General features: G+C 38.8%; 1 long non-coding RNA gene across 1 annotated transcript in view; it reads left to right on the top strand.

Annotated features, from left to right (window-relative positions):
• The window catches only part of LOC145534435 (uncharacterized), a 289,357-nt gene extending 274,615 nt beyond the window's left edge, over positions 1 to 14,742 (top strand). Inside the window, exon 3 of the long non-coding RNA XR_014074592.1 lies at positions 14,581 to 14,742. This is a non-coding gene — a long non-coding RNA (uncharacterized LOC145534435). The remainder of the gene's footprint in view (positions 1 to 14,580) is intronic.
• Positions 14,743 to 16,380: the final 1,638 nt, after the last annotated feature.

Here is a 16,380-nt window from a genome sequence, read left to right as displayed (position 1 = left end):
TTTCTGAATGCTGAATTTTAAGGCAACTTTTTCACTCTCCTCTTTCACTTTCATCAATAGGCTCTTTAGTTCTTCGCTTTCTGTCATAAAGGTGGTATCATCTGCATATCTGAGGATATTGATATTTCTTCCGGCAATCTTGATTCCAGCTTGTTCTTCATCCAGCCCAGTGTTTCTTATGATGTACTCGGCATATAAGTTAAATAAGCAGGGTGACAATATACAGGCTTGACGTACTCCTTTCCTGATTTGGAACCAGTCTGTTGTTCCATGTCCAGTTCTAACTGTTGCTTCTGGAAAAGGGAATGGTTACCCATTTCAGTATTCTTGCCTAGAGAATACCAGGGACAGAGGAGCCTGGTGGGCTACAGTCCATGGAGTTGCAAAGAATCAGTCACAACTCAGTGACTAACACTTTCCCTTTCAGTCATCTGTGTTTTACAGCAGCCTCTAAAAATACAGAATAACAAAAGAATCAAATATTTTAATCATTCATCATGCCCTTTTTACATGTGAGGAAAGTGAAACAAATTAAAGTATATGCACCTTAACACTAACTAGCAAATGCTGTAATTGCTTCCAACTCATGCCTGGGAAATTAAGTATTGTATTTTCTCTTGGTTAACTAAGTTGTTCCTTTTTTTTTTTTTTTAATTTTTTCTTTGGTTGCACTAGGTCTTAGTTGCTACATGCGGGATCATTTTTTTCTCCCTGACCAGGGATCAAACCCAGGCTTCCTGCATTGGCATCACAGAGTCTTAGCCACTAGACCACTAGGGAAGTCCTAAGTTGTTCCTTTTTTTATTTAAAAATAAAATTGAAATAAAGTAAGCCAGGGGTGCTGATCTGTGACAAAGGTAGGTGATCTGTCCTGTGGGATCACTAGTGAATATCACATTCCCAAAATTCTAGTGCTAATGATTTCTGTGATTTGACTCCACTCACTGCGGTAAAGCGTTTAATGTTTGTAAAAAGAAGAGCAAGAAGGAAATAGAACATTTTCCATGTAATTTTCCATTTGTGTACTCTTGACTTCATTAAAATTGCATACTGATCCAATCCCTTGGTTTTGCTAATAGCTCCACAGAGAGATAGTCATTACTAGAGCTTGAGCACCACAATCCATTTTCTCTGATCATTGTTTTGTGATATTGCTAATTTGACAGCTCCTGCTGAACATGGGCTCATTATTTTGTGTCATTGTTTTGGGAAGAGGAATATCAGATGTGCAGCAAAGTAACTTAGAAAGATGATGATAGGTTAGAAGAAAGAGTAGTTTTTCTCCAGGCGTGGGAGAGAAGAGCCAAATTGAAATGGTAAAGAATGAATTGCTTGATCCCTGTAAGATACCTTCTCCTTCAAGACTCAAATCCTCTGCAACTTTTTTCGTGAATTCATATGGTTAGATAGCATCACTGACTCAATGGACATGAATTTGAGCAAACTCCAAAAGACAATGCAGGATAGAGGAGCCTGGTGTATTGCAGTCCATGGGGTCAGTACGAGTTGGACACAATTTAGCGACTGAACAACAACAATGACCTAACCCTCATCGCAAACAAGGTGGATATGCCCACTTTCTTTTCTGTGCTCTAGGGCCTATCTATTTATCTATCGTCTTCTATCTATGTTTATCTATGTACACATACTTCTAGAATCTTACATTGTTGTTCATTTGCTAAATCATGAATCTCACATATATAATGCTTATTTTATATACATGTACCTCTAGACCCTGTTTTTGTCATCTAATTGTTTTCAGGGAAAAACAAAGAAACAAAAAAGCTTTGCGAAATCAGGCTCCTGCCTGCCTCTCTAACCTCAATTTGCTGCTTTATCCCTTGCACTCTACCCTGAAGCCATACTTAACTTATTTAGGGTTCTCAAACTTGCCACATAGTCTCCAGCATCAGAGTCCTACAGTTCTCCCCACTTTTCATGGTCAATCAGCTATTTTTACTCCCCTCCACTTTTTTCTCCTTCCTCCCCATCTCAGCCCATATTAATTCTTTTTTAAAGTAGATATCTGCTTAAAATAATTTATCAAAAGAGCTTTTGTCGTATCTCGCCCCATTTACCCAAGTTTAAGTCTCCTACAGAATTCTCCTTTTTATCATTTATAACATTGTAACTCCATGCTTAATGTCTGGTATCCATTGGATTTGGACTTTTTAGGGGGGTTGTTTCCTTCACCTCTGTCTCCCTAATAACTCTTCAGTGACTGACACATAGTGGTCTCCATTAAATATTTGTGGAATCAATGAATAAACATGGCATTTTTTTTTTAAACTGTGTACCTCTATTTTGCTTGGTTCTTCTACTTTGAATGACCTTCCCCTGTATTTTGCTTACTTGCTCTTTATGATCCAGTTCTGGTTTCATTTCTCCCAGAGGTCTTTCATAACCTCCTTTCTCCTCCACACTCTCTCCTATCAGTGTATTCCTCTTTTCTGTGTTCCCAGAGGACACTGTAGAACCAGTTCTCCTAAGCCCCTGCCACACAGGAGTGCAGCCCTAAGTCAACATATACTCCTTGCAGAACTCTGATATTTTATGAACCGTAGATCATATTTGCTTTTTCTCCATTATATGACTAGAAAAAATGCACCATACTGGAACATAACATAGATGCCCCAAAATACATTTGAAAGTTTAAAATGATATTTGAATTATAATAGAGGTATTTGGATTATAATGGATTAAAAAGATTATCATAGAGATTAATATGAACTTTAATGTTCCACTCATCATAAAGCTTGCCATAATCATCCATAGAACAGAACTAAGGGGAAGAGGGGCTTCCCTACTGTCTCAGCGGTAAAGAATCTGCCTGCAATGCAGGAGTTGCAGGAGACATGGATTTGATCCCTGGGTCAGGAAGATCCCCTGAAGGAGGGCATGGAAACCCACTCCAGCATTCTTGCCAGGAGAATTCCATGGACAGAGGAGCCTGGAGGGTTATAGTCCATGGGATTGCAAAGAGTCAAACATGACTGCAGCAACTGAGCACAAGGGGAAAAAAGACACGTGATGAATAATGTAGATTTATAGTGAGGTTTTATGGTCTTTCTTATAAAGTCACTCAGTCGTGTCCCACTCTGTGAGACCCCATAGACGGCAGCCCAGCAGGCTCTGCCTTCCCTGGGACTCTCCAGGCAATAACACTGGAGTGGGTTGCCATTTCCTTCTCCATTCTTATAAATACTATGTGGAAATAGTTGACTTTTTCTTCTTTCTCATTATTGTTTGCCCATTTGAGCTTTCTCAGGATATTTATCACTATAGGTTTTTTTTTTTTTTTAATAAAGTATAACTAAAGTACCCCTGAAGAGTTAGTTATATATGTGAAATTAGTTTTTGAGAATAAGTTGTTGCCAGTCCTTGTCACCTTATAAATGGTCTACTGAATGTAAATATCTTACCCTGTGCTTAACACTTTTCCATCTGCTTTGAAGATGCTAGTGCGTGCCAGCTTCATTGCCCAGGAGAGGAGGCCATTTTCTAGCTGGCTTAGCTTGTCCTAAATACAGTCAATTTTGTATATTTCACGTTATGAGAAGAACTCCAAAGCACAGTTTAGTGGTAGCCACGTTAAGGAAGAAAGCAAATGAGGTGAAGCCAGTAGCTGTCAGTAGAAAAACAACTGCTAATAACTTTTGATCAAAGTACAATCACTGTAGCAGATTTATTTTTTGCTGCCACCAAGAATATATGCTTCTAAGGTGATGTATGCCAAGTGAAACACTACGATGAGAGGATCAGGGAAAGAGCTCACTTAGCAAGAATGTGTGATTAATTTGTCTCCTAAATTTATGAGACAGTGCAGTTGAGCCAGTTTGAAAATAGCAACAGGGTGATTACAAGTGACTGGGTAAACAATGTAATAACTGTGGGTGGAATTTAATCTCTTCATATGTTCTTCTAAAAATTCCAGTTTTTGAAAGAAGTCCATGGACATAAAAAGGGTGAATACTATCGTCATAAGGACTCCTGCAAGGAAGGAAGGGCAGAGTGGGGGGATCTAGTCCTGAAACACTGATGTTTCCATCCTTACATTTCTAATATGTAGGCAGTCTTCCAGGTATTTTGAGATATGAAGTCAGAAATTCGATTTCCTTATTTATGAAATTATAAAATATTTAATGAGAAGTGTCTGCTTCCCTGGTGGCTCAGAGGTTAAAGCAACTGTCTGTAATGCGGGAGACCCGGGTTTGATCCCTTGGTCGGGAAGATCCCCTGGAGAAGGAAATGGCAACCCACTCCAGTATTCTTGCCTGAGAATCCCATGGACAGAGGAGCCTGGTAGCCTACAGTCCACAGGGTCGCAAAGAGTCAGACATGACTGAGTGACTTCACTTTGTGCCTTTTGTTTGTCTGTTGATGCATCTTTCTGACAACTTTAAAATAACAATAGCTACTGTATATTGAACACATATTGCACACGTAGGACTTTACATAGATAATTTTATTTACATAAATATATCTGTAATGGTATCAAGATATGATTATTGATTTTATTTTAAAGAATCAGAATAAGACTCAGAAAGACCAAGTAACTGGTTCAGAGTCATGTATAGTCAGTTCTACAATTGGAATTTGAATGTGAATGAACTGCAAAGTTTGTCTTTCTAAGCAAAGTTCAGAGATTGAGCTATAAATATGGATCTAGGAGTCTATACTGAACACACACTGGAACTATATGACTCAACTTGTATTGAAACGTGCCAGACAATGTGATGGAAAAAGGTATACCAGAAGGCTGATTTGGTATTAAAGGTATATGACCTGGGCTTTTGACTCAGGGGAAATTGAAGCAGTGTAGTATATTCATCAAACAGTATCCTTCAAAGTAGGAATGAATAGGTGTTTTTTACGGTCTGCACCACACAGTGAAATATTAATAGTTCTTCCTTGTGAAGCTGGGTCTGTGGCCCAAACAGAACTCGTGACCGGCATTACACGTGTTATTTAACCACTAGGTGGCACTGAGTCTGCAGAGTTAGGATGAGCCTTAATAAACTTTATTGGGCACATCGACATGCATCTTTTCCGGGTATGAATGAACACCACTTTTCTTGTATAGATCCCCTAATATAAAAATATCTCAAACATTTGATTCTAAATTATACTTACTTCAGCTACTATTTATATTCTGCTCCAGATTCATCACCCCTCTCCCCGTGGGTGGCTTGAGTGACATTTTTGAATTGGCTATGCTAGAGCTTGTGTAGATTGTGAAGGAAATGTAAGCATATTGAAATGGTCCATATGTACTCTTCTGATGAAGTGACATTCTAGACATAGTCATTGAAGAAAGTATATCTGCAGTAACTAACTCCTTAGTAGGATCTTATGGATAAGAGAATTGGCTGTCCTACTGTATGACTGAATCTCAAAATCCAACCCTGTCTTTTGATTGCTCACAGCAATTCATTTATTAATACTGTATCCTTGATGGAATAATGTTTCTAAGCCAATTTAGTTTTAGTGAAACAGAATAAGCAAGTCTATGAAGCAAACGCTTTCTTTTCCTTCCCAAATATATTACATAAAAAAACTTGAAAACAAAGGGAATATTTATCAGCATAGAAACATAAAACCTCAAATGAGATATCAGAGAAAAGTTTTACTTTTTCATGGCAAGCTATGCAGTATGTTGAAACTTAAAACTCTTCAAATATAAATCAAATTGATGGAAATTAAATTTACAAGGCAGAAATTAAAGACCAATTATGGACAGAGTAAAACACTTGCTATTATAAAAGAACAGATTATATTCTCATTACTCTTTCAGGGTAAAATGGGAATAGAATTGGAATATATTTAAATAATGAAACATTTAATAAAAACTTACTCTTTTTCCTAATAAACATTATAGTGGTGTATGAGGTAAGACTGGTGAATTTATCATCTCATTGTAAAGATTAGATACCGTAGAAACAAAAGATAATCATACATCTAAATCCTTCAAGACCTTGTTCATGGCGACTCCATAGAATTCTATACTTAGCAATTCACTTCATGCCAGTCTAGCTTCTTCTGTATTTCTCTTTCTCGACTTCCTTGCTAGAATCTGGTGACTTCTTCAGAGCTGCTACATTTTGACTGAACAAGGATGGAGGTCAGGGCTTCCCTGGTTGTCTAGCGGTTAAGAATTCATCTGCCAGTGCAGGAAACATAGGTTCAGTCTCATCTGGGAAGATCTCACAGGCGGTGGAGCAACGAAGCTTGTGTGCCCCAACTACTGAAGCCCCACACTGGACCCATCACTACCTTGCCTGCTATCCATGCTTTCATGAGCAGAGACCCAGAGCAGCCCTAAGGATGGACTCCCGTTCATGACACAGGATTGAAGCTGCTGGGGCTAATCAGGCACACTGATTTCTCACTCCACTACACTTAGAAAACCGCATCAAACTAAACAACCGAGCTCCTGTTTTAACAATGCATAGAGCCTGCTTGGGAAGATATGTACAAAACAAAGGCAAATAAGAAGCAAATAATAATATAAAGTATGATGAAGATATAATTATTATCTATAAAGTATATCTTTGTATGTGGTGCTGGAGAAGACTCCTGAGAGTCCCTTTGACAGCAAGGAGATCAAACCAGTCAATCTTAAGGGAAATCAACCCTGAATATTCATTGGAAGGACTGATGCTGAAGCTGAAACTCCAGTATTTTGGTCAAATGATGTGAACAGCTGACTCATTGGAAAAGTCCCTGATGCTGGGAAAGATTGAAGGCAGAAGGAGAAGAGGGCATCAGAGGATGAGATGGCTGGATGACATCACTGATGCATGGACATGAACTTGGGCAAATTTCAGGAAGTGGTGAGGGACATGGGGGCCTGGCGTGCTGCAGTTCATGGGGTCATAAAGAGTTGGACATGACTGAGTGACTGAAGAATAACAACATAATGAAGATATAATTAGGAAATTAATGAATTGTTGATGTTGTTGTTTGTTGCCAAATTCCTAGACCAAAAATGTCAGCCCATTTCATTTTTAATTGGATAATTTTTATAGCTAATAATTGATTTCTCATATTTAAATTTTAAAATCTCCCCTATAATCTATCTGTTTAGGTACTTTGACCATTTTGTATTAATGTATAGATTTTTTAATTGCCTAAAATTGTTCCTTATAAATTAATAACATTACCTTTTGCCACATGATTGTATTGAATAGCAATTATATTTTCATTTTCCTATTTATCTTTTGATAATCCCATTTGTAATTATTATGTATGGCTTTTAATTTTATACATTCAAATATCTGAATTAAATACTTCAATCTTTCCTCCACTGTTATCCCATGCTTCAGTTCAGTTCAGTTCAGTCGCTCAGTCGTGTCTGACTCTTTGCGACCCCATGAATTGCAGCACCCCAGGCCTCCCTGTCTATCACCAACCCCCGGAGTCTACCCAAATCCATGTCCATCGAGTCAGTGATGCCATCCAACCATCTCATCCTCTGTCGTCCCCTTCTCCTCCTGCCCCCAATCCTACCCAGCATTAGGGTCTTTTCCAATGAGTCAGCTCTTCACATGAGGTAGCCAAAGTATTGGAGTTTCAGCTTCAACATCAGTCCTTCCAATGAACACCCAGGATTGATTTCCTTTAGGATAGATTGATTGGATCTCCTTGCAGTCCAAGGGACTCTCAAGAGTCTTCTCCAACACCACAGTTCAAAAGCATCAATTCTGTGGCGCTCAGCTTTCTTCACCGTCCAGATCTCACATCCATACATGACCACTGGAAAAACCATAGCCTTGACTATACGTACTTTTGTTGGCAAAGTAATGTCTCTGCTTTTAAATATGCTATCTAGGTTGGTCATAACCTTCCTTCCAAGGAGTAAGCGTCTTTTAATTTCATGGCTGCAATCACCATCAGCAGTGATTTTGGAGCCCAAAAAAATAGTCTGACACTGTTTCCACTGTTTCCCCATCTATTTCCCATGAAGTGATGGGACCAGGTGCCATGATCTTAGTTTTCTGAATGTTGAGCTTTAAGCCAACTTTTTCACTCTCCTCTTTCACTTTCATCAAGAGGCTCTTTAGTTCTTCTTCACTTTCTGCCCTAAGGGTGGTGTCATCTGCATATCCGAGGTTATTGATATTTCTCCCAGCAATCTTGATTCCAGCTTGTGTTTCTTCCAGCCCAGGGTTTCTCATGATGTACTCTGCATATAAGTTAAATAGGCAGGGTGACAATATACAGCCTTGATGTACTCCTTTTCCTATTTGGAACCAGTCTGTTGTTCCATGTCCAGTTCTAACTGTTGCTTCTTGACCTACATACAGGTTTCTGAAGAGGCAGATCAGATGGTCTGGTATTCCCATCTCTTTCAGAATTTTCCACAGTTTATTGTGATCCACACAGTCAAAGGCTTTGGCATAGTCAATAAAGCAGAAATAGATGTTTCTCTGGAACTCTCTTGCTTTTCCGATGATCCAGCAGATGTTGGCAATTTGATCTCTGGTTCCTCTGCCTTTTCTAAAACCAGCTTGAACATCTGGAAGTTCACGGTTCACGTATTGCTGAAGCCTGGCTTGAAGAATTTTGAGCATTACTTTACTAGCATGTGAGATGAGTGCAATTGTGTGGTAGTTTGAGCATTCTTTGGCATTGCCTTTCTTTGGGATTGGAACGAAAATCCCATGCTTAGTAAGTCCTTTATGCATTTCATAATAACTTAAATGATATTCAGCACCTATGCTTTCCCAGACAATTCTTCTAGTCAGAAGAGCTTGTTCAAAAGTACAGTAGTCATATTATCAACATAAAAACAGCTAGCATGAATTGAGAACTCTGTGCTTTATCTCATTTAATTATCTTAACAATGCCATGAAATAGGGGGCATTGTTATCTGCAGGTTACAGGTAATATGAGTGAACACAGAGAGATTAAGTATTTGGCTCATGAGCAGATGCTGAGGCTGATTTGAAAGCTGGGATTTTTTACCCCAGATTTACCAATATGTTGTTTACCAGTATGTTGCTCTTGGGGGGTATCCTAGGTGGTAATAGTAGTAAAGAACCCACTTGCCAATGCAGGAGACATAAGAGAGGAAGATTCGATCCCTGGGTGGGGAAGATCCCCTGGAGGAGGAAATGTCAACCCACTCCAGTATTCTTGCCTGGAGAATCCCGTGGACAGAGGAGCCTGGCAGGCCACGATCCATGGGGTTGCAAAGAGTCAGATATGACTGAAGAGACTTAGCACACATGCGTGCACAGGTTGCTCTTGGACATTTTTATTCCCGTTTGTTTAACCATGTGCCATCTTTTCTTTTGGGAGATTTTTAGATCTAATCATTTTTTTCTTTATTCTAAAATCTCAAGATGTTGTGGTTTGATGGATGTCTTTTATTCACTGATCTAGGCAATGGAACATGCATGCTCAGTTCTCTCAGCTGTGTCTGGCTCTTGGCAACCCCATGGACTATACCAAGCCAGACTCTGCTATCCATGGGATTTCCCAGGCAAGAATACTGGAATGGGTTGCCATTTCCTTCTCCAGGGGATCTTCCTAACCCAAGGATCAAACCTGTGCCCTTTATGTCTCCTACACTGACAGGCAGGTTCTTTACCACAGAGTGACTGGAAGCCTCTGACCTAGGCAAACAACCCTTTAATTTTGAAAATTTCACTCATTCAATTATGGAACCGCTTATTTGTTCATTTCATTTAAAAATCTCCATTTCTTCCTATTCTGTTTTTATGGAACTCCTACTGTGAGGTGGCTGGAACTTGTGGATAAATATTTAATACAAAAATTTTTTTTCTCTTCCTATCATCCTTTCCTTTGTGCTTTTGTTCTAATTACAGGAGAATTATTCTGAAAATCTTCCAATACCTTATTCTACTGATTTTTTAAAACGTTGGCTACCATAATTTAAACTCCCATGAGTGCTTTTTTAAATTTTTCATATCCAGCTTCATTTCATAGATGTGCTGTTCATTCTTACCAAACAAAGTGTATTAAAAGTAACTTTTATAAAGTTTGCTTTTGGTTACCTTGAGTTATATTCTTGCTTCAATTCATTTTTTTCCTGTTGATTTAGGCTTTAACCTTGATTTTAGAGGGTTTTCAAACTATCCTGAGGCTCTTGCCTTTGAATTCCCACTTGAGTGAAGCACTGAAGTTATGCAGTAGATCTGGGTGTATGACATGACTTTTTAGTGAGTGGAGGGACAGTGCTGTAAAGCGATCTAGCAGAGGTGCCTCTTTCCTTAGTCGACCCCAAATGTCAGCGATCTCAGTAGTGAGAAATGTCTTTTTCTTGAGCAGTTGCTCCAGAAAATACTTAATTTTCTTGCTTCGGTGACTGGAGAACATATATTTAATGGCCTCTGTCCTTGGACTCATGATTCCTGTGCACATTTTCACTTACTCCCTATGTCTTCCATAATCCTTGCCATCACATTCCAAGCACTTTGAGTTCAACTTCTTCAGAGAACAAATATCTACCTGCTGAGGTTGGGGAAAAGAGAGTTACCTGATGGCTTGCTGGATGAGGAAGAGATCCCAGGTTTCATCTTCACTGTAGACGACCAATCTCCACTTGGGTCTTAGATGATCCAAGACTCAGACCACCTCACATTCTCTGATGCATCCAAGTTTCAAGCTGTTCTGGTCCCTTTGGAGTGTGCATGTCTGCCCAATCGCTTCAGTCATGTCTGACTCTTTGCAACCCTACCGACTGTATCTCACCTTGTTCCTCTGTCCATGGGATTCTCTAGGCCAAGAATACTGGAGTGGGTAGCCATGCCCTCCTCCAGAGTATCTTCCCGACCCAGGGATAGAACTTGCATCTCTTATGTCTCCTGCATTGGCAGGTGGATTCTTTACCACTGAGCCACCAGGGAAGCCCCCTCTCTGGAGTAAATAGAGGCCTTATCATCATTCCTCTCTGCAGGCACTTAGATTTCAGCTTTCTCTCCTCTACTAGTTGGGAAATAAAAAGTTTTTAAAATAGGAACTGCTATACAAATTATTTCTTTTTTTCAAATAGTTTGAGAAAGAGGTCAAAGTCATGTTTTTAAAAGTAATTTATATTCTGAACCGTAAAAAACCTTTGCCCCCAAAGTGCATAGAGATTTCTACTTCCATTGTATGCGGTAGTCGCTGAGGCAACTCTACTTGTTCTATCCACCATCTTCTGACCAGATAACCTTTTTTTAAAAAAAGGAAAATTTTAATTTTATATTTTGGTGAGAATTAACATTTAAATACTTATATGGTTGAATAAGAAGAGAAAATTGAAAAATGGATACAGGAAAAGAAATGGATACAGGAAAGCCATCAGTGTTTTGAAGCTTTATTTTTCATGACTTTTCATAGCACCTTTTCATAGCTGGGTGCACAGTTGGCCCTTAATCACATTGTGATGTGGCCAAACATTGTTCAGCAACCAAATTCATTTTTCCTTGCTTTTTTCCAGGCCTATTCTAAAGCACGCACTAGAGGCTATCAAGTCCAGAGTTCACTCTGACCAGCACTTGAACAAATTTCTTAAGAGGTGATCAACACAGCTCTCAGCACACTGAGACCTCTCATAAGTAGGGTAGAAAATTCAACTATTACCATCAGAAGCATTGTTACATGTCTGTGTTGCAGTGTTTTGTTGGTTAAAGCATGGTAAAGAATAACATTTCTCTGACATTACATTGAGTTAGCTTCACAGCCCCTATAAAGAGCATAGGATCCGGAGTCATAAAATTATATTAATTATATTAATACATTTCGCTGCCACCTAGAAGCCCCATGACTGGATAAATGCTCATTTTTGAGCTTCAGTTTACTTCAACATGGTAGATACAGATAATAACAATTTGCACTGTATCCTCTGAATTTCTTACTCCATGATCAGCACACTCCCCTATACATACACTCAGTATTTTTTCTGAAAGTTCCCTCCACCTCTTGCTTTAAGTGAATGCTGGCCATCTCCTGAGGATACTTGCTGTCAGGTAGAGGAGTCTATCTTTAAAGAATATATTTTTAATATTTAATATTTTTAAAGAGTCAACTCACAATTAGATAGTGGGTGAGCCAATTACTCCTGTCCAGACACACTACCATACCGCTACCCCCTCCCCTTGCTCTTCCAGAAGTCCTTCTACTATGAGGTCTATCCATGCTATTAGCATTTAGCACTCTGCTCTCATCATTACTGGCTTCTACTGACCTCCTTGTCAATTCCCTTCCATTATTGATTCTTTAGGACCTAGGTCACAATCTCCTTACACCTTTCCTGACAGTATTTTAAATAATTTTAATATTTATTAGAACAGCTCTCTGATACCCTGACTTCTCAGCTCCTTGAGCCCTTGATCTTCCTCCAACACCATTTCGATTAATCTCTCAGGATGTTTTAATTGCTCTTGTGGCTCAGCCAGAAGTGAGGCTAGTGCTTGGGGAAATGGGGATGAGAGCCAGTGACAGTCACTGCTTTAGCCAAAATTGTAAGTGTTAAGTGCAGAAAGAATATTCCAAAAGTAAAAGTAATTTCCATCCAAAGCTACTTGGCTCAGCTGCAACTATTCTATTTTTGAAAGGCCTTACGATCTGGGAGCAAGAGCAAGAACTGGGGACACAGAGAAACAGTGACCTGTGAAACAAAAGCTGTGCCTTTCTGTGGGTAGAAAACATTTTGTGAGGTTTTAAATTGAGTCATATTTATCTCTTGAATTTCTCAAGGAATAAAACTATAGACTATTCTGACTTTTAACCAAAAAAAATGTGTATACTCTCTTGTGAATTTCTCAAAATAGAATTCAACTCGGAGCTGCTATTAAATAAAACAAAGATAAGTAATGGGGAATAAACATATATTCTTTTGGTATCTGCAAAATTTAATGCCTTTTATATAGAATCTACAAGGTCCATGATGTACAGTAATTTGCAAGGTGGTTAACGAAACCTACCTCATGAAGCTCTTGTAATGATGAAATGCAATCGTAAGTGTGAAGAGAATTGCCTCATTGAAGAGGTTTGATTTTTGACCATGCCAGGCTTTCGTACAAAAGCGGTCTCTTGGGGATGAATGAGCTGAGCAAATCACAAAGGGCCAGCTCTCAAAGATGACTGCTCTAGAACCTGTGAATTTGACATTCCATGTTCAAAATGTATCCTGAATTCAACTTTTGCTCACCTCCACCACAGCTGCCCTCATGTAGGAAGAACCTTTCTCTCTTGCCTGGATCAGGGCAGAGCTTTTGAGGTCTCTTGCCCACAAAAGGTCTGTCCCCAGATGGTAGCCCTAGCGATCCCTTTATAAATGTAAATCTGAGTATGTTCTCTCCACCCCCCACCACCACACTACAGAAAAAAATCCAACTCTGTATCATGATTGATGAGGAATGCTCCCTGGTTAAGCCTCTAGCCACCTCTCCTCCCTTCATCCTTGCCATTCACCATACCTCACACTTGTCAGTATGTCTTGATCTGTCATCTCTCTTACCCACCAGCTTGTAAAACCATTTGGCACAGAGACTTTTTGTCTGTTTTTGTTGCTGCTGTAAACCTGTGGCTTTAGACAGTGACTGGCACATGGGAAGCACTGAAAACATATTTGTTGAATGAATAAGTGAGATTCCTAAGTGTGGTTTCACTGCACATCAGCCATATTCTCTGGTGGTTAGATCCTAGATCTAGCGCTCACCAGAAATCGTCTTACATCCAAACACAAGATCCTATTCCTACTACTGGTTTTGTCATGTAGTCTCTCAGAAACAATATTTAAACTATTTCAGACCCTCAATCCATTGGCTCTACCACTTTCTCTAGACTTTACATCCATTTGATCCTCATAGTCTATTCTTCATACAGTTGCCGAAGTGATCTCTTCAAAATGCAGATAGAATCATAACACCCTGTCTGTAAAAAAGACAAAAACAAAAAACACTTTACCGGTTTCACTGCGCTTACAATATTGTAAAGCTGGCTTCAGCATCCTCAACTGACATGACCCTCACCAGGCTCTGGCAACACCTGGACTCCTTTCTGTTTCTTAAAACTATACTTTTTCTAGCTTTAGGACATTTCCCTTGCTGTCCCTCTGCTAGGAATATTCTATCCCAAATTTTGACAGGGCTGCTTTATTTTTGTCATTCAGACCTCAACTCACATAATCAACCCCTGGAGAATATTCCCTAACCACCTAAAGTTCTTCAGTATGAAATCCTGAGCGTTTGTAAGAGTCCAATAATCAGGGTCCAATATAGGCTTCTGAGGTGGTGCCAGTAGTAAAGAATCCTCCTGCCAATGCAGGCAATGCAAAAGATGTTGGTTTAATCCCTTTTACTCCAGTAATCTTGCCTAGAAAATCCCATGGACAGAGGAGCCTAGCAGGCTACAGTACATGGGACCACAAAAAGTTGGACATGACTGAGTGACTGAACACAATATCAGGGTCATCGTTTGCATTTTCATACATAATTTGAAGTTCAATTACAGCATATAGTATAAACTATTGTCCACAACATAACAGGAACAGAAATTTGCTCAAAGGGTTGGAAACTCCACTTCTAAAATAATTCAGGTTATAATTGCCATTTCTTGTTTTACCAGTGAAACGTAATTGAATCTTGACAACATGATTGTAATCAAAGGACACCCACAAGAGCACATAATCAATGCAGCCAAGCTTCCAGATGATCACGTGCAAGAGACATTGATGGAAAAAGACACCAGAATCCACTGCATTTCTATCAGCATTAAACAAGTGCAAATTAGATGTCTTCTGTGTCATTCTCTTGAGCAGCTTGATTCCAGTTGTGTTAGAAGTGATCATTGATCACCTGAAGAACCATGGTAGATAAATTAGTTTCAGCTTGATGTTATTTTTTATATAAACAGACTAATTTGTAAAAACCTTAGGCATCATAGATTGTGCTTAATGTAGTACACTAGCTTAATTACTTTTAAATGATCAGTGAGAAACCCAAACCAATATGAAAATAATGTGAAAATAAGAACTACAATGACAGCAGTTAAGAATTAACAGTGAACTCAGTTATCCCAAGACTGTTTAGCAAATAAGACTGGTTTAAGCGAGGATGGTGAGCAAAATAAACATATGGAAAGAAGGCAGTCAGACTCAGAATAAATAAGAAATGCTTCATTGATCAAGAAGTTGACTGTAGAAGAGCCTTACATAAGCTATACTATGTAGAGTCAGGCCAGAAAGGAAAGAGGTGAAATACACTTGCAGACTTGTCCTGTGACTTAACTATTTGTCCAGTTAGAGTAAGAAGCTTTCAGGGAATAATATTATACAGCCATATCTGAATCATCCATCTAAAAAAGCATCCATTAATCAATGTCACTAATTTAACAAGTACACATTTAGCCATGATAAAGTATAATTTCCCTCCTATCAAATTGGGACAAAAATTGAAGAAATCGAGTGTAACTGAAGACATGTTGATATAAGCATGCTCATACACCATTGGTCAGATTGTAAACTGGTTAGACTTTCAAAATTAGAATTTAGAATTGAAATACACATGCCTGCACACATACACACATGTTCCCACTTCTAAAAACCTATCACTAAATACATTCACGTGTGCACAAAGATATTTACTCATCACAGTGCAAAGGTGAGAGTCAAAGCTAGAATAGAAATGTCTATTTGAAAAACAGCAGTTGAAAACAAGATTCATATACTCAGTGGCATCCTATATCCCCTGTTAAAAAATTACATTGGTACATGGTGGGAGGAAGAGGGCAGAGTAATACTTATGGAAAGATCCTATGTATATAAAAAATAAAAGACAAAAAAGGATAAATGGACATTTACATACATTTATACAAAATATAAAAACTCTATAAATACATAGAAGGATACCAGAAGATTGGCCATGAAACTATTAGGGTAGATACAACTGGAGAAATAATGGGAGAAAAGATACATCCACATTTTTCTATAAAAAAATTATACACAGGTATTACTTGTGTTAATTAAAAAATAATGAGTCTATGAACTTATTTTCAAAATAAAGCAAGACTAGATCTGCAATGATAGGCTAAATCAGAATAAACATTTGGCTGGGAGCCTTGAGACATGGACCACATAGCTGGCTAGTTGTGTGACTTTGTGCATGTCATTTAAACTCTCGGGTCTCAGTTACTGTGGTGGGCTGAGCAACAGTCAGCATATGGCAAGGCCCTCATCCTGGAAACCTGGAAACATAAAAGGAGCTTTGCAGATCTTGAGAAGAGGAGATTATTCTGTGGACTGGATATAATCACAAGGATCTTTACAAGAGTGAGGCAGGAAGGTTAAAGACAGAGATGGTGATGTGACAAAGAAAGGGGGGAAAAAGGAGACAGAGAAAGAGAGGGACAGAGAGATGAGGCTGAAAG

The sequence above is a fragment of the Giraffa tippelskirchi genome, chromosome 14 (assembly GCF_054371585.1).
Source record: "Giraffa tippelskirchi isolate mGirTip1 chromosome 14, T2T-mGirTip1v1.2.pri, whole genome shotgun sequence".
In the NCBI taxonomy this organism is placed as follows: domain Eukaryota; kingdom Metazoa; phylum Chordata; class Mammalia; order Artiodactyla; family Giraffidae; genus Giraffa; species Giraffa tippelskirchi.
This window is presented reverse-complemented; position numbering and strand designations above follow the sequence as displayed.